Raw genomic sequence first — 18,391 nt, 5'->3', positions numbered from 1 at the left:
GTGGCTGGCAAATGCTTCTGGGTGGGGGGGGAGTGCTCCATCCTTCTCAGGGGTGGGACAGGGGGCATGGTGAGAGTTGTAGTGCAGTCTTCCAACCCACAAACACCCCCCCTGTTAAGATTTTTTTTTGTCTTTTGCAGTTTTATATAGCACAAACTTGACCCGAAGTTATCAGAGCACTTGACACGAGCATCAATTGCATTACAGACGGACACATTCATTTTTTGGCACATGAAGATTAAGAGATTTGAACAGGATGTCTGAGTCTCCCGCCAGACTCAAACCTGGTCCACTAGCCTCTAATATTACATTTGAAAAATAGTCTTTTTTTTGTTATACCGTAGATTGAACCTCATACAGTACTGCAGGTAAACAAATTTTACACTTTTATCTCGGGGCAAATATAAACATACTTTCCCTTTGTCGCACCCCCAGAGGATGCGGGTACCCCATGTTGAGAACTGACTTATTTGAAGATTTGGCGTTTCTACACCTAGAGGTTATCCCAGTCTTTCTTCGCATTTACTAAATTGACTTATTTATAGCGTTTTCATACAACGGTTCCACAGAATACCAAGTCAACTACTCGAATTAATGAGACTAATTCAGAATTAAGCAGAATAGGTCCCAGCTGGAATTAAGCCTGCAACATGATGGGGCCACAATGCCATCCACAGTATGAGCCCAATCACTGAATCCTGCAGCCTAGTGTTACACACCGTTCTAGCAGTTACTCCACACAGCCAAGGAGTCACACTGCACCTGAATGTACACTGATGTCATACTGCGGGGTTCCTCGTTAGTCAATGTTCTCACCACCAGTCTGTGGGTCGGAAATGTGCAGAAATTCGACCTAGTGTGTAGCTTCTTACACTCTGGGCTAGCCCTTTGTAACAATGCTTCGGACACCATATGCATGAACCTGAACAGAAGGAAAGTTTGCAGCAACCTTAAGCCAAATTGGACATAATGAATACTTTTGGGTAAGGAGGGGGTAAAAGACAACGTGTGAACTGAATTGCCTACTTGCTTAATGAGCTGCTTTTGTGGCATTTTCTGCAAGGCGAACGACAATTCAAAGACTCTGCAGAGTTGAAGCCACATGACAACTCGTCTGATTGTACTGATGTCCGTTCCCCTCCACAAAGCCTTTCCCATGGTTGCACAATGAGGTACTGATCATCGCTGAATACGTGCCTATGCCTGCACCGCGTCACACCCATCACAGGACACAACTGTACTCAAACATGCCCAACTGTATGTCTGTCCGTCTCGTCCAGATCGCTCATGGCCAGGTGCCTGCCCACCCCTGCCTATCTGCACCTCGTGCCCCTTCCCAGAATATACATAGCACGCACCCCCTCACCATGCAATACCCCTTTGACCCGGCAATGGATCTTTTACTCCTTTGCACACCAACCCTCCACACTGCCTGCTTGCTAATCCTGTGGTACCTGCCACCACAGAATATGAGCCATACATCGGCGTGAATGGGTCCCAGTTAGCTTGGGGGTGCTTTGTCCCTGGCAGGCTCCCAGGCGCTGCACACACGCTGTCAGTAGGAGTGCAGCGGCAAGCATGCATCCAGCCCGGCCTGCAGCCGGCCTGCTCGATCCTCAGCACCTCGCTTTTACCTGGCATGTGGAAGGCGATAACCGGGCTGTTCCTGACGGTGCGGGAGAGCTGTGGATCCCTCTCCAGCTGCTTGTTCTCGCTCTGCCTCCAGCTCAGCTTGTCGCACAGGGACTCGGGCGACAGCAGTGCCTCCCGACACGGGCCCGAGGGAGTCAGCTGGCGGCTCCTGGGCATCCTCTCCGGCCTGACCTGCTTCGGCGTGCTGTGGGGGTGAACCCTTAGTCGCCTCGAAGCGCTGTACCGAGAGCGCAGTGCTTTTTGAGAGAGTGCAATTCTAGCCGGCTCTGACCACGAGGAAGGAAGAAATAAACCCTGCAATGTTTTCCTGCGTGGAAGCGACCGGTTGCAGAGAGGCAAAACCAGAACACGTGCGGCGCCAGACAAACAGGATGTGTAACAAAAAAAAATGCAGCATGGCACGCTGAATGAAAACAAAACATGTCGTGCCTGCAGGAAGAGAAACTCAATTAAGAAAATTGTGCTTACAAGACTAAATAACACGTACCGTGTAACAAACGAAGTAAAGGGTCCAGTAGCTGTAGGAAATTACAAATGAAGACAAGGCTGTACTAAGGAGGGACTAAAAAGCCTACTAACCAATCGTAAGCCTGTATTTATGAAGGACAACAGCACAAGCCAATGACAAATATGGACGGAATTGGGCGGGGATTCTCTTCCATACTCTATAACAGATCGCCAGAGTAGCGCATGCGTGCTGGCTCAGGCTCGACTTAAAAACTCACAGGAACATAATGGTGTTTTACATAGCGGCAAGTACCCTGCTCCAGCGAGGTGAAATGACAAAACCTTTTTTCTTTAAATGATGGTGTTTAGGTATATAGGTGACAAAAAGGGACAGACAAATGAAACGTGAAGCACTCCTTTTGTATATGCAATCAGCCACACAGACAACTCAAGTATTGCCCTGGTCCTGTTTGCCTTTTGAGTACAGAGTCCTAGGTGCCTCTTTTTGCCCACCTCACTTTTGTTGCTTGTGTGAATAAAGGAAAGGGTAGAGAGCATCTAGTGACTGGTATTTTCTGCTGGCTATTAGCGTATTCCTGTGCACTGTGTTACTACAGGTGCAGGCCAGTGAGGACAAAGGAGCAACACAATATTGCTACAAAAGGCTGCACTAAGGAGAGTACTGTATTGCCCAAACTTAAGTTGGCCAATTCTTATAGCCTGGATAAAATTCTAAATACTGACAGATTACATTTCCATCTACCGAATGCCTCCAATGAAAACACTATTTTTCCGAGACGTTGCATGCATCCTATGGAGTCAGTGCGGCCACATTTCTTAGAGAATTGTACTAGCTATTTGTTTATGTTTCTAGTTTTTAAATAGACCAAGAGTTGGTTTTATAATATTAATGTTATAGGACGGTGAGTTGAAAAGTATGATTTAAGTCCTTTTTTAAACAATACATTTTATTGTTTTGATTAATTAAATTCATCAACGATACAGAAATCGAACTCCTTTCAATTTCTAGTCCTTTGTATGGAGAAGTCCAAATAACTCGCATCATTTTGTACTTGCAGTTGTATGGTTGCATTTCCTTATTGTCATTGCAGCCTGTGGCATCCCTAGGCAGCTAGCAATCGTCTTTGCCCTTCATACTTCTCACCCACTCATCTCAAATCTGCCCGTTAGGTGCTGAAAACAATCCCTGCTGGCTGCAATAATCTCGCTTTAATAGCAGATAATGAAACTATCTTGCCAGCCACTGGAAACAGCTTGGGAATAATAATTTCCAATGGGCGGGTAACGAACCCTCATAGTCTGCTACTAAGTGAGGCATGGGAGGGTAGAATAGAGGGTCTCTGGGGGGAGACAAGTTCTGAAGGCGCGCCAGTCAATAGTTATCACTTGGAGTGTACTTGGCATCCTGGTACTTGGAAAGTTAAAAGTAAATTCTGAGTTGGACAATAAGCTGATAGAGGACAACCTAGGATTTCTAAATCTGAACCAGAGAATGTGAAAAGGTAGCTGACCCCTGATTATGTGAGACAGACTCTTCATTTTTAGGTTTCACCTGCATAGCGCTTGCGAAATCTCTTGTATTTAATATATCCCAACAGGGGGCTATTATCAGTTCCCAATGCCGAATTACTGTGTTCATTCGCTTTTGTGTGGAACTTTTTGTTGTTAACTTTTCCTGGCAGCACGCCTTTTCGATATGTTTACTAAAGTTGTTCACACTGTTTAGGCCCCATTCACTGTCAAGATAAGATCTCTTCCCACGGAAAAGGCAGATAGCAACTAACAGTATACTGGAATGCTTGCTTTTTATTACATAGTTGTGTAAAGCAGATGCTTTACCCTTAAAATGTTTGTGGCATTTCCTATACATATCTCAGTACCTTTCTTTGCACTCTGTAGGCATTGTCAGATTGTTTTTTTTCAATGTAATCTATTTGGTCATTAAGATAAAATTCTAAATGGTGTGGTAAATATTGCACATTAAAAATAAATTTCATTTACAAGATCTATGCTATATTTTATTACTAAACAGGCAGCTACAAGTGCAGTTACCTTGCAGACAAAAGGGTCATGATTTGAATGGTGCAGCAAGTGCAGTAGCACCGAGCCCAAAAGCTTTCAGAACTCCTCTAAAGACATAATATTGGTATATTTGACTGCTAAACATGCAGTCACAATTGTAGTTACTTTGCAGTTAAAAGGGACTTGATTTGAATGGTGTAGCAGGTGCAGTGGCTCTGTGGCCAAATGCCCTGAGGACCCCACTAAACCCAGATTATGGCTAAAATGTAAAACTAAACAGACAGCCACATGTGCAGTTACCTTGCAGACAACAGGTCATGATTTGAATGGGGCAGCAGGTGCAGTGACACCGGGCCAAAAAGTTGTCAGAACTCCTCTAAACACCTAATATTGCTATATGTTACTACTAAACAGGCAGTCATCTTGCAGATGAAAGAGGCTCGATTTAAATGGTGCAGCAGGTGCAGTGGCACCGGAGCCAAAAGTTGTCATAACTTCACTAAACACCAAATATTGCTGTTTTTTGACTACTTAGCAGGCAGTCACAAGTGCACCTATTTTGCAGGCAACATGGGATGCCTACCTGTTAGTTTGATGTGAGCAATGCAATCTTTGCCACATGCTTCTGGGGGGGATCGGTGGTGCTCCATCCTGCTCAGGTGTGGGACAGGGGGCATGGTGGGAGTTGTAGTGCAGTCTTCCCACCCGCAAACACCTTTCCCTGTTAAGATGGCTACCTACCTGTTAGTTTGATGTGAGCAATGCAATCTCTGCAACACGCTTCTGGGGGGGGGGGGTGCACCATCCTGATCAGGTGTGGGACAGGGGGCATGGTGGGGGTTGTGGTACAGTCTTCCCACCCACAAACACCCCTCCCTGTTAAGATGACTACCTACCTGTCAGTTTGATGTGAGCAATGCAATCTCTGCCACATGCTTCTGGGGGAGTGGTGCTCCATCCTTCTCAGGTGTGGGACAGGGGGCATGGTGGGAGTTGTAGTGCAGTCTTCCCACCCCAAAACAGCCCTCCCCGGGAAGAGGTCTACCTACCTGTTAGTTTGTTTGTAGTGAGACAATTGCTTCCAAATGCTTCTGGGTGTGGAGTGCTCCATCCTTCTCAGGTGTGGGACAGAGGCATGGTGAGAGTTGTAGTACAGTCTTACCACCCTCAAACAGCCCTCCCTGGGAAGATGACTACCTACCTGTTAGGTGAGTGTGAACCATTCAATGGCTTCCAACTGCTTCTGGGTCGGTGTGGAGTGCTCCATCCTGCTCAGGGGTGGGACAGGAGGCATGGTGGAAGTTGTGTTGCAGGCCTCCTACCCCAAACAGCCCTCCCTGGTAAGATGGCTACCTATCTGTTAGGTGAGGGTGAACCTTACAATGGCTTCCAACTGCTTCTGGGTGGGTATGGGGTGCTCCATCCTTCTCAGGGGCGGGTCAGGGGGCCTGGTGGGGGTTGTGTTGCAGGACTCCCCCCCCAGTGAATGTTACATCTGTGGGACATGTGCTGGATATTGTGGTGTATATGGATATACTTGGGCCTCTGAGATGTAGCTTTGCAGTATAGCTGGACAGTACATAGCTGTGTAATGGTCTAAATTTGTTTGTACTTACCAGCCTGCACTCCCCCGGCTATTCCTGTGAGACTCTCCTGATGCAGTAATGCAAGCACCTTCTCCTCCCATGCAGTGAATGTTTTTGGTGGAATGGGAGGGCCACCGCCAGTCTTGCTCCTCTTTTCTTTCACAACTCTCTTCAAGTCATGCCACCACTTCATGATTTCCTTTTTTGTTCTTGTGGTGGCCCCTACTGCCTTGACCTTATCGACTATCCTTACCCACATTTGTGCTCTTGTGGCTAATGGTGTCTGTTTGATCAGGGTACCAAACACTTGTGGTTCTACTCTTATTATCTCATCAACTCACTTCCTGCGAATTTGGGCAATTTCTGTGTTGCCATGGTGTGTGATGCTTAAAAATCAGGAGAGAGTGGATCACTGGTCCTGAAAGAATGGTGTGTGATGTGCAAAGGGGTTATAGGTGCAGGGGTGTGAGTGGTGGGGGTGGTGGTGATGTGCAGAGGTGTTAGAGGTGCAGGTGTGGAAGTGGTGATGGTGCTGTGTGTGGTGTGAGTAGTGATGGTGTGCAGATTTGCCTCTCCTTTGTGCTCTGGTGTTGGACCCTTCAGTTGTGGAGTATTGCAAAGGATTGTGGTCAGGGAAGGGGCTAGTTGTATACTCAGCTATGTGGGTGTGTCCAAATGGGGTATTGCTGTCAGGTGTGTTGTGTGGGTTGTCCTGGGATTTGTATTTTTGTAGTTGCCATGTCGTTGTGTCATTGGGGTGTGTTATGTGTTTTTTGGGTGCATGGCTAGTTTGCTGTGTGCACTTTGTGACCTTGTTGTGAGTTTTTTCTGTCGACTGCCATATTTGTCACAGAGCATTCGCAGCGGTGGCTATGCTACAGCTCTTCCGCCGGCTCTTTCATTCATCACTGTAAGCGACCGTGATGGTCGGAAACAGCGAAACGTACGGCGGTCACATCGGGGATATCCTAATTTTCCATGTGGTGTCTCTGCTGTAATGGCAGCGGTTTGGTGATTTTCCACCGTAAATCCGACCGCCGCGGACGGATTTTAGCCTTCTCCGCCCGCTATGGGCGTTTTTTCTTTGCCTCGTTCCGCCTCAGTCATTTTTTTTGGGCGGTTGATCCTAATTGGTCCCTGCGGCCAGTTGATTCACACTGCCATGGCAGTCGGGGTGGTTTTCCATCCGCTATCCTAATGGGGCCCCAAGTGAGCATGGGTGACTGAGTGAAAAGTAGTATATTGTTTCCATGATTCTGGGGAATCAGGGTTGTCATGTTCTGAGGTTGCCAAACACTATTCTCTCCCGATATGAGGAGATTCTAGTGGCACTGTGAGCTAGCTGATACAGACAGGCTAACATATCTGGTGGGGGTGCACAGAAACTGTCTGACACCAATCCTACAGTTTGTTATCAAGACGCGCAGATCCTGTATGGGGTATATAGGAACTACACAACATGGTGCCCAACGTTGGTTGGGTACCTATTTAACAGGAGAATCTGAGTAGTTCAGTAGTGCTATTCTCAGAGACCCCTACTCACAAAGCACCCGAGACGTCTGGAGTGGGTGGGCACAAACTCCGCCACAGCCGAGTACGCTAAATAATCCTATTTATTGGCTTTTGGTTAATCAAGAAGAAGGACACAGTGTTCCTAAAAATTGTGCAAAACACCGCATCTTAGTTTACTTGGAAAATAATTCTTCCTCTAAACAATGTCTGAAGGCGTGGAGAACGCAGGGGGAGTTGTGCATAATTTGCACCTCTCAGATGAGGAAGATGCAGATGCAATACAAATTGCAGAACATTTTAGAAACACAGTCACTCTGAAACTGCTGGAGCATGGTTTAGCATATAGGGGTGGCTTGGTAGCTTTCATGATTGAGGCACATGAATAAAACAAAACAGAGGTATTCTTTTTGTGGGTTACATTCCCAGCAGCAAATGCAAGAACACAAACATTTCACTCCTACACAGAAGGAGATGCACCAGTGGAATGCAGTCCATTTGAGGACATTGAAGTTCCGCACACGTACCAGGAACACTGATACTGGTTTAAAGGCGCCCTACCCCACATAAGAAGAAGAGTAAGACTTGGCCCGCTCGGAGGAGAACGGGCAACATGTCCGATATTAGTGGCCTACACACCACATCCTGATATTGACACAATGCCACCAGGAGACTTACTCATACAACATAAAGATTTAATTAAAATCTATAGAAACTTGACACAATTTGTCATGAGGACACTTACAGTCCAACCAGCAATAGTTGCAACAAATGGAACTCAAGCTCAGGGCACAGCAACTAAAATCACACCACAAACATTACACGTGGTAATGGGCAAAATACCCACAAAACATGAACAAATGCCATTCTGGGTAGCTCAGAAAATAACACCGCTTGAGGCAGTATTCCCGAATACTACCCAGTATGAAAAACACAGAATGCTAACAATCTGTTTGCCCATGGGGTATAACACCACCAGTAGAGGATTGCACCACTTGGGGCACAGTCTTTGCTGCCATTCAAACCAGAACTCATGGTATCCCGTCATTAGCAGTAGAACCTGATGTATTGAGACAAATACAAAATGAGTAACGAGCAGAGCCTTCCCTAAACTTAGGGATGAAGTTACTAGGTAACTATGCCTAGGTATCAGCCATAATATTAGCTAATATTAAGGGGGAAGCAGCATCAGTGGCTATCCGCCAATGCCTAAGGGAGTTCAGTCCTTTAGATCAACAACATGAACTACCCAAAATAATTGAAACTGCCTATGCAGAATTAGGCAGAGACAGTTTGGGTGGGAAAGCTTTAAAACCACAACTGATGGGCAGGCCTGAAAAGGACACTTACAAACAGATACCTGCTTCAAATAAAAAGAAGTGGGACAATAAAAAAAAAAAAAAACTTTAAAGGAAACAGATCTCAAGCCAGAGGTAGATCTCCTCCACAGGAGCTCTAAGGAATAGCGATAACATTAGGAAACCTGAATGATAGTGTGGGCAAGATGGCGGCCGGTCACTCAGCTGTGTGAGCTGGTGGTGCGTCCTCTCCTGGAAAAATTTACCCTTTCTGAGATTGCAAAGCCGCTGGGAAATTGGAAATCTAAAAAGCAAAATAGTGCTCTACGCGTTGGTGAACTGTAACCCAATGACTGTCATGCTCAGGGGTCTGACACAACTACAAAACACTCTTACCGGCAAGTTGCTCTGGCTTTGGTTCGGCTCCTTTTCCCACTGCCCCGGTCTTCCTTGCTCTTTTTGTGCGCGGAGGCGCTCACCTGAAATAATGGCTCCAAGGCTACCGGCGAAGAATCTCACTGCTAAGGCGTGAGCATCAGCAGCGCAAACAACTAGCCCCGCAAAGTCTGCCACCTCGGGCAAGGAGTTACAGGCGGCCCGTGGCGGCAATGTGATGGCGGCAGGAGAAACGGGTAATAATCAGGCGGCGCTCGCTGTGATCAGCAAACCGAAACAGACTCTACCGGCGCTATTCAAACTCCAGTCGGGCAGAGCGAAGACCCCTGTCGGTGCGGGGAGCACTAAGCGAGAGCAGCCAAGTGTCATTGACGAAGTGGGTGATCTGGTCTCACAGTCGGGGAGGGCTGCCCATGCTTCTGTCTCTGTCTTGGTGAGCCCTGTCCCTACTTTTGCGGCCTCTGCCTCTGCTGCATGCGGGATGAAACTCCGGTTCCTTCTCTTGAGCGAGATCAATCTCACGAGCACAGCTCGTTTGGCTCACTGAGTACTAATGATTATTGCGTTGCCAGCAGTACATTGCCGGTTGGTGGCAACAGGAATATTTCTATGGCCCCCTGGTGTAGAGACCAGTGAATTCCAGCCAAAAATCTCTCTCCCGGGCAACGGAATTATGGAAGTTGTAGTTCCACAGGCCACAAGCACTGTTATTCCTGCTCAATATATTCCCGAAGCTTCTGCTCTAACAATTCCTGTTGTTAACAATGCGGACCAAGCGGTCGACCCCATTACCTTTGCTGAGGTTAATGAATCTATACAGGAGCCTGAAGGGAGCGATACATTTTACTCACTGTCAGAACACACTGGGTCATCAGAGGACGACGACCCAGATAGGGACCTGACAGATGATGACAGTGATCTCGGTGACTGGCTATCTAATGAAGCACTTAAGGATGAAACCTCATCCCGAGGCCCTCGTACGGTCCGTAAGGCCATGAAATCGAAAGATCAAGGGACTCTCCTGTCAAGTAAGGACCCGGGATCACTAGGATCAATGGCCTGGGACTATTCCTTTTCTACCCAGCCTGGCTCAGTGGATGATGCCTTAGCCTTGGGTGCTGGTACACTGGCAGATCATCCCCAGAATCCTCCTGGTGAGATAACACTATCAATCATCTACCAGACTTTCATGGCTCACCGCGAAGAAACATGTCAGGAGAGCGCTCGCACTCAGGGGGCATGCCGCAGGATGCAAAATTCAATCCGCAGAATAGCTAAAACCTGCTCTGATATCGCTGCCAGAACCGTTGAAGCTGAGGAAAGAATCTCTACTCTGGAGGGTGAGGTGGCAACCCAGAAGGGTCTTACAGATCTGATTAAAGCACAAAAAGACGATATGCTTTGGAAACTGACTGATCTTGAAAATAGGGCCAGGCGGAACAATTTGAGGATCCTAGGGATTCCCGAAGGCATGGAAGGGTCGGATACCAGGCAGTTCGTCATGGAACTCTTCTCTGAAGCTTTCCCAGATGTAAAGCAGTGGGACTGGCAGCTGGAAGTGCAGCGTGCGCATCGCTTTCCTTTTAAGCAAAGACAAAAGTCTGGCCAGGCTGGTGACAAGCCTCAGGCAATTTTAATTTGCTTGAATAATTTTTTGGCTATGGAGAAGATCTATGACTTAGCTAGGCCGGAGAGGAAAAGAGCATGGAAAGACTGTGAATTTTTTGTTAGACCAGATTTTTGTCCAGCAACTGTTGAGCGGAGGTGGCAGCTCTGCCAGCTAATTATCCTGTTTCAAGCAAATGGCACTCAGGCCTTTTTACTTTCTCCCTCAAAATTGAAGATAATTTACCAGGGCCAGACTAAATTTTTTTTCTCAGAAATTCTTGCGAAGGAGTTTCTGAATTCTATATTTTTAAGAATGCTTTTGTCTTATCATCTTAGGGGGCTTTAGGTTTTAAAAGACGGGGGTTTAGCCGATTGCTCGGAGTACCTGTGTTTCTCATAAATTTTTTCTTTACTGCTTGGTTTACAATTGGCTTAAATCCTCGGGTGTTGGTAAAGCTGGCGTGAAGGATCCAGGGGGGGGAGTCGGCGTAACCAGCTCATCCCATCACAAGGACCTTGGTCCTGTTGCCTTACAAGGGGGGTGTAGGGTTTGGGAGGGGTTGGGGTGGGAGGGTTTTAGGGGTTAAGGGAGGGGTTAGAGCTAGTGGTGGGGTGAAGGGGGAGAGGCGGCGGGGGGCTTCAAACATTTGGGATTTATGTTATAGTCGTGCTATTGTTATTGGTAGGCTTTGTGCTATGCTAAAATATGTGATTATGATTGTGATTAAAAGGGATAATGGTCTGCAGTGGAGATTAGGTCTTCTTTTGAGATCAAATGGGGCTGGATAAATTGCGATTAAGCTCATGGAATATATGTGGCTTAAATGATTGTAAAAAACAGGCCTTGTTTGCTAAAATTGTTTATACTATTCAATTGGACGTCTTATGTCTACAAGAGACACACATATCCTGGGGGAAACGGGACTGCTTGAAAGTCCCTGGCTACGATTTAATTGCTTGCTCTCGGCAGACATCTATGGTCAGAGGGGTGGCCACCCTGTTGAAACGAGGGGTTGGGGTTTGTAAAAAGGTTCGAGAGGATAGTGCAGGTAGATGGGTTATAGCCGAATTAGTGGACGACAACAGATCCCTAACCATCTGCACGATATATGGTTCCAATGTAGACGATTCAGAAGTTTTAAAATATTTAAACTTAGACCTAGCAGCATGGCCACAACCAATGGTTATGTGTGGGGATATGAATATTAATCTGGCCAGAAACTTTAATCTAGCAGGGGTTCAGAAGTATTCTGGTAGGAAACCAGGCCCTCTAGACCAAGAACACGGACTGACTGATGTCTGGTATAGGCATAATAAAGACAAAGATGGGTACACATATTTCTCTGCCCCCCACAATAAAATGGTCCGGCTGGATTACTTTTTTATAACTGATCAGGTGGTAGAGGGATCTTCTATTTCGGCTTCTCCAAGAATTCTATCTGATCATAATCCACTGATAGCCGAGTACCCGCTGCTGAACCAGGCCTATCTGGAACACATGAGAAAGTGGCTATTCAAATTTTTAAATATTAACAGGAGTACAGCTTCCGATTGTATAGTTTGGGACACACTTAAGGCTGCAGTGCGCGGGGAGACCAAGAATTTTGCAGTCTTCCGAAGGAAGACTGCACAGAAGCAGATTAAGAGACGTGTTGAGGAGCTCAGGCTGGCAGAGACGGAATTAACATGCAATATCAAGGAAGGCCTCAATACAGATCAGAGTCAGCAGAGGGTAGCCATAACAAAGGCTAAACTTCTGGAATTTTTTGGGCAGGACCTGGCCGCTAAGTATTCCCAATATCGCCCAATGATACACGAATACGGAGAAAACTCGGGTTGAATTCTCGCCAAAAGGCTTCAACAGAAAAGCATGTCAAATCGTATTATTAGAATCCAGGATCCGCAGGATGACGTTCAGGACACACAGGAGGCGGTCATGGATGTGTTTCAGAAGTTTTATACTGCGCTCTATATGGATGATAAAGCTAGCCCTCCAACCGAGTCTATGTTTGAGGGCTTTCTTCAGGATATTGATACTTTAAAAGTCACAACGAGGCAGAACGAGGGTCTCTCTGCCCCACTTACTTGGGAGGAGGTCGAGTTGGCAATAAAATTGTTGGCTAACGGAAAGGCCGCTGGTCCTGACGCCATCCTTTAGAATTCTATAGGGTATTTTGCTTAGAGATCCGCCAGGACATTTTATCAATTTTCAGGGCAGCACAGATGGAGGTCATTCCGGATTCATGGCGCCAAACTACTATTGTCCTCTTTAAGAAAAAAGATAAGCCCGAACTAAACCCCTCATTTTTTCGACCTATTTGTTTGATTAATACTGATAGTAAAATATATTCAAAAATCTTATCTTCTAGACTAGCGGAGGTCATCACCCCGCTAGTCTCTTTACGTCAACACGGGTTCATTCTGGGCAGGGACACGGTCGACCATGTTCGGGGGGGTCATTGCTGTATTGGACTGGGCCCAGACTACCTGCTCTCCCCTCGGGTTGATCCGGTTGGACGGCGAGAAGGCGTGTGACAGGGTCTCCCTGGGGTTTTTATGAGCAGTGCTTCACTGGAAGGGTGTCAGCGCTGAATTTATTCAGGCTGTCAAGGCATTGTATATCTCTCCAGCTGCAACACTCCGCATCTCTGGCCAGGAGTCAGGGCCTGTTAATATCAGCAGGGGCACTAGGCAGGGGTGCCCTTGCTCACCCCTGCTTTTTGCTCTATACATCGACCCTTTTCTCAGCAAAAATCGAAATGAATCTAAATATCCGGCCGATTAGGATTGACACTACTGAATATAAGACACTAGCCTATGCGGACGACATTGTTGTCTTAAACAGTGATGTCAGCTCGGCCTTCTCAGCCTTAAAAACTCTTGCTGAACAATTCGGCCTTCTGTCAGGTTATAAGTTGAATGTTCCAAAAACGCAGGTTATTCAATCAACCGCCATGTGTCCTTCTGATGCTCCTGTGGTCCTAGAAGCAACATATCTAGGGGTTAAAATTACTGCTTCCGTAGACAACATCCCCGACTTGAATATTCTCCCAGTGGTAGAATCTGTCAATACTAAGCTTGAAAGGTTAGACCATCTGCAACTTTCTTTATATGGCCGCTGCAATGTACTTAAAATTCTGGTCCTCCCAAAGTTTCTCTATTTTTTTAGAACTATCCCCTTAGAGCTCTCGCAAATAAGTCTTGTTAGGTCCGAAAGGATTTGTTATAGGTTTCTTTGGGGGTATCGCCGCTCACGTAGGGCAGCTAAGTGGATGTGTCTTTCTAGGGATCGTGGTGGTTGGGCGGTCCCAAATCTTTTATTATACTACTGGTCTGCTATGCTCCAAGATCTAGGGCTACCACTGCTGGGAGACAGGGCAGAGGTTCAGCCTTCTAATAGACCTACAATCTATGAGATAGGTTCGGGTGAGGATGCCTAGGGTATTCTAACTTGTATCCTTGATTGATTGATTGATTGATGAGAAACTTATATAGCGCAGCTTTCGCCCTGCGGGCATCCTGGCGCTCAGACTGATAAACCAATATCAGGAGTGACAGAGGAAGGATGGAGAGCCAACCTCAAGTTATACTTTGGGGTATAACCAGGTTTTGAGACCCTTACGGAATTCTAGTAAGGAGTTGCACTGTCTTAAGTTCAGTGGGAGCTTGTTCCACATACTGGCAGCAGCTATGCTGAAGGCCCTGCCACCTACCCTAGAGCGCTTAAATCTCGGGACTACTAGTAAGCCGGCTGTGGAGGATCGAAGTTGCCTAGTTGGAAGGTGACGAACAAACCTGTCCTGTAGGGGGACTGGTCCAGATCCGTGCACAGCTCTGAAAGTCAGACATAAAGACTTAAAGGAGACCCTCTCCTTAACTGGGAGCCAGTGTAGGTCCCTCAGTGCTCTGGTACTGGAAGAGCTACGACATCTATTGAGCGCTAGTTTGGCTGCTGCTGACTGGATCCTTTGCAGTCCCTGGAAGATGTACTGTGGGGCCCCCAGGTACAAAGAGTTACAATAGTCAAGCCTGCTTATTACTATGCTGCGTACTACTGTGGCCCGAGACTCCCTGGGGAGCAAAGGTAGGATGCCCCGGAGCAGCCGCAGCAGAGCAAAGCAGACATTGGCGGTCTTACTGGCCTGGGATATCATCTGGAGGTCGCCATCAATGATCACTCCGAGATTACGTACCTTCCGGACCGGTATAAGGGGTCCTTCCTCTGGTGAAAGGCAGAATTCGGGGGAAAGATGTTTTAGGATCTTGGATGGTGAGCAGAAGACAACCTCGGTTTTCCCACTATTGAACTGGAGAGAATTTCTTCTAAGCCAGTCGGTGGTCTGGGCCATGCATTGATGGAATCTGTTCATGGATAGTGCGTCATTCCCTTCTAAGGAGAAGGCCAGCTGCGTATCGTCAGCGTAGTTCACCAGACTGACTCCAAACGATTTAATTAACGGGAACAGGGGCCGCAGGTATATGTTGAAGAGGATAGGACTAATTGCAGATCCCTGCGGCACTCCATACGCAACTGGAGACCTGCCGGAGGAGAAAGGTCTCCAGGTGACTACCTGCTGTCTGCCCTCCAGGTAGGATTGAAACCATTGCAGTGCTCTACCTCTGACACCTATCTGCCTTAATCTATCCAACAGGACAGGGTGGCTCACTGTGTCGAAAGCTGCCGACATGTCGAGAAGCACAAGAATCATGGCGTTCCCGTTGTCGGCACGCAGTCGAAGATGATCCAGCATGGTAGTCAAAGCCGTTTCGGTTCCGTGACCCGGACGGAAACCGAACTGATCCCTATCAAGCAGAAGGTTCTCCTCCAGAAACTGGGACAGAGTCCTGCTGACTGATTTTTCGAGGATTTTCACCGGATACGGTAGAAGGGAAATGGGCCTAAAATTAGCCGGTACCAGGGGATCCAGATTCGGCTTCTTAATCAGTGGGGTCACCACTGCTAATTTCCAACAGTCGGGCACATGTCCGACCATCAGAGACTGGTTACAAATCATTCTCAACCAGGGAAAAGTGTTGCGCCCATAAAGCTTCCACATCTTAACTGGGAGAGGGTCTAGAGGAGAACCAGAAGACACGCTGTCTGTCAAGCTGTCAAATGCCACCTGGGAGATTGGTTGAAAGCTGTCTAAGACCGCAGTCGGATGTGGGTCTGCCTCGGGCAGGCTGAACATTTCCCCGGGGGTCAACCTTGGAGTTGTCCTGTAGAGTGTTTACGATGTTGGAAATTTTCTCCTGGAAATAGGAGGCAATTTCATTGCACAGGGCTTGTGAGGGAGCTATTGCGTTGTTCATACAGTCTGGATTGGAGAGGTCTCGGACAATCTTAAAAAGGGCCTTAGTCCCATTGGAGGCCTGCGTAATGGAGGAGGCATAGAAATCTGCCTTAGATCTAAGAATGAGGGCTTTATACTGTAGTTGGATTTGTCTTAGATCTTTCCTATCATCCTCTGTATAATTTCTCCTCCATTTCCTCTCAGCTTGCCTGCGAGCGAGTCGGAGTTGACGCAGCTCCTCATTGTACCAGGGCGCTGATCTATTCCTTGCCTTTTTTAGCGACTTTATGGGAATGATTTGGTCTAAAAACTTAGTTATATGTCCAGTGAAGGAGCTGTAGTTTTCATCCACGGACTTATTGGGGAGAAATGGGCTGGCGTCCGAGGATGTGATAGGGAAATCAACTTTAGCTAATTTAGTCCATTCTCTATCCAGTCTACGTGGACCCTGTTGACTGGGCATGTTCTTCCTGCATGGCAACGTCATGCTCAGATGTATAAGGAAGTGATCCGTCCAGTTCAAGGGTATTATATTTATTATCCTTGAAGTGGCTGGATTAGCAAAAACCAGATCTAGGGTATGCCCCTTCTGATGAGTGGGGCTGGCCACCAGTTGATGGAGGTTCAGATTTGAGCAGGTGTGCAAAAGATCTCTACGCTGACTGCCAAGGCCTCCATCCTCACTGAGATTGAAGTCACCTAGTACAGTCATATTAGTATGGGCCAGTTTTAGATTGGTAATAGTATCCGCAAGAAGGTGAAATTGCGTAGTCGCGCCCGGGGGCCTGTAACATAACATTCCCATAAGTAAGTTCCCACTTCGAGACTGCAGTGAGAAGCCCATAATTTCTATTCCCCCCACCTCATCAACCTGACATGGTCTAAAGTCAAAGGTGTCTTTGAAAATCAGGCCTACTCCCCCCCCCTCTACCCGTGCTACGAGGTTTATGGAAGGTTTTATAGCCACTGGGACAGGCCTCGCTTAAGCCAATAGTGGACTCAGCGGTGGCCCAAGTTTCAGTAATAAAGAGTGCATCTAGTTCCATATCTTCCAGGAGGTTGAAAATTTCAGAAGAGTGCTTGACAAGTGATCGGCTGTTTACTAAACCGCAGGTAAGACTATCGCCTACCGGCTTATAGACCTTTAATGGATTTAACTGCAGTAGTTGATCCCTCCTATATGTCAAACGTCCTCCGTTGGTAGTAGGAGGATCAGAGAATCTGGCGCTGGGAGCGACCAGGGCGCGGACGGGCGCAGACGGGCTTGCCTCTGGCGCGCCTCCGGCGCGCGCTGCGCGCTTGCATTGGCTGACTTTAAATAGGCAGTACCGCGATGTTCCCCCGACCGCTAGTACGCCTCCCAAAATGGCGACTAGAACTGGTCCAGTGTCAGGTTTACACATCCAAGATGGCGGTGCTTGCAGAGAGGGTTGGTCGCCACGCTAAAGCAGCGTGTGTAAGATAATCATTTTATGGTGTAGGTAAGAGGGGCGGGAAGGAACACAATCATGTAAAAATTTCAGCAATTAATAAAAAACGATCAGCGAACGCGAAGAACCAGATAAAAACAGTATTCTCAGCGCACAATCACCCACACTGTCACACAATGTTGGCTTCAGTCTTTCAGGCTGCGCGCTTGCATTGGCTGACTTTAAATAGGCAGTACCGCGATGTTCCCCCGACCGCTAGTACGCCTCCCAAAATGGCGACTAGAACTGGTCCAGTATCAGGTTTACACACCCAAGATGGCGGTGCTTGCAGAGAGGGTTGGTCGCCACGCTAAAGCAGCGTGTGTAAGATAATCATTTTATGGTGCAGGTAAGAGGGGCGGGAAGGATCACAATCATGTAAAAATTTCAGCAATTAATAAAAAACGATCAGCGAACGCGAAGAAACAGATAAAAACAGTATTCTCAGCGCACAATCACCCACACTGTCACACAATGTTGGCTTCAGTCTTTCAGGCTGCGCGCTTGCATTGGCTGACTTTAAATAGGCAGTACCGCGATGTTCCCCCGACCGCTAGTACGCCTCCCAAAATGGCGACTAGAACTGGTCCAGTGTCAGGTTTACACACCCAAGATGGCGGTGCTTGCAGAGAGGGTTGGTCGCCACGCTAAAGCAGCGTGTGTAAGATAATCATTTTATGGTGCAGGTAAGAGGGGCGGGAAGGATCACAATCATGTAAAAATTTCAGCAATTAATAAAAAACGATCAGCGAACGCGAAGAAACAGATAAAAACAGTATTCTCAGCGCACAATCACCCACACTGTCACACAATGTTGGCTTCAGTCTTTCAGTCTTTGAGCCAAGTTACTTTAAGAAAACAAAGCTCAAAGTTATTGGTGCCATGTTTTCAGTCTGCCGGAAAATTAGGCATAAATGGTCAATTCTGAATATTAACCCGGCTTCTGCCTTCTATTTTTCAGGATCAGATCATTTTTAGATGGCAGCTACTGGACCTGAAGTATATAGGTGATCTAAGTTCCGGAGGGCAAATGGCATCTTTTTCCTTTTTAAGGGACAAGTTTCATCTAAACACTCATGACTTTTTCA

Source organism: Triturus cristatus, chromosome 7 (genome assembly GCF_964204655.1).
Source record: "Triturus cristatus chromosome 7, aTriCri1.1, whole genome shotgun sequence".
Taxonomy (NCBI): Eukaryota; Metazoa; Chordata; class Amphibia; order Caudata; family Salamandridae; genus Triturus; species Triturus cristatus.
This window is presented reverse-complemented; position numbering follows the sequence as displayed.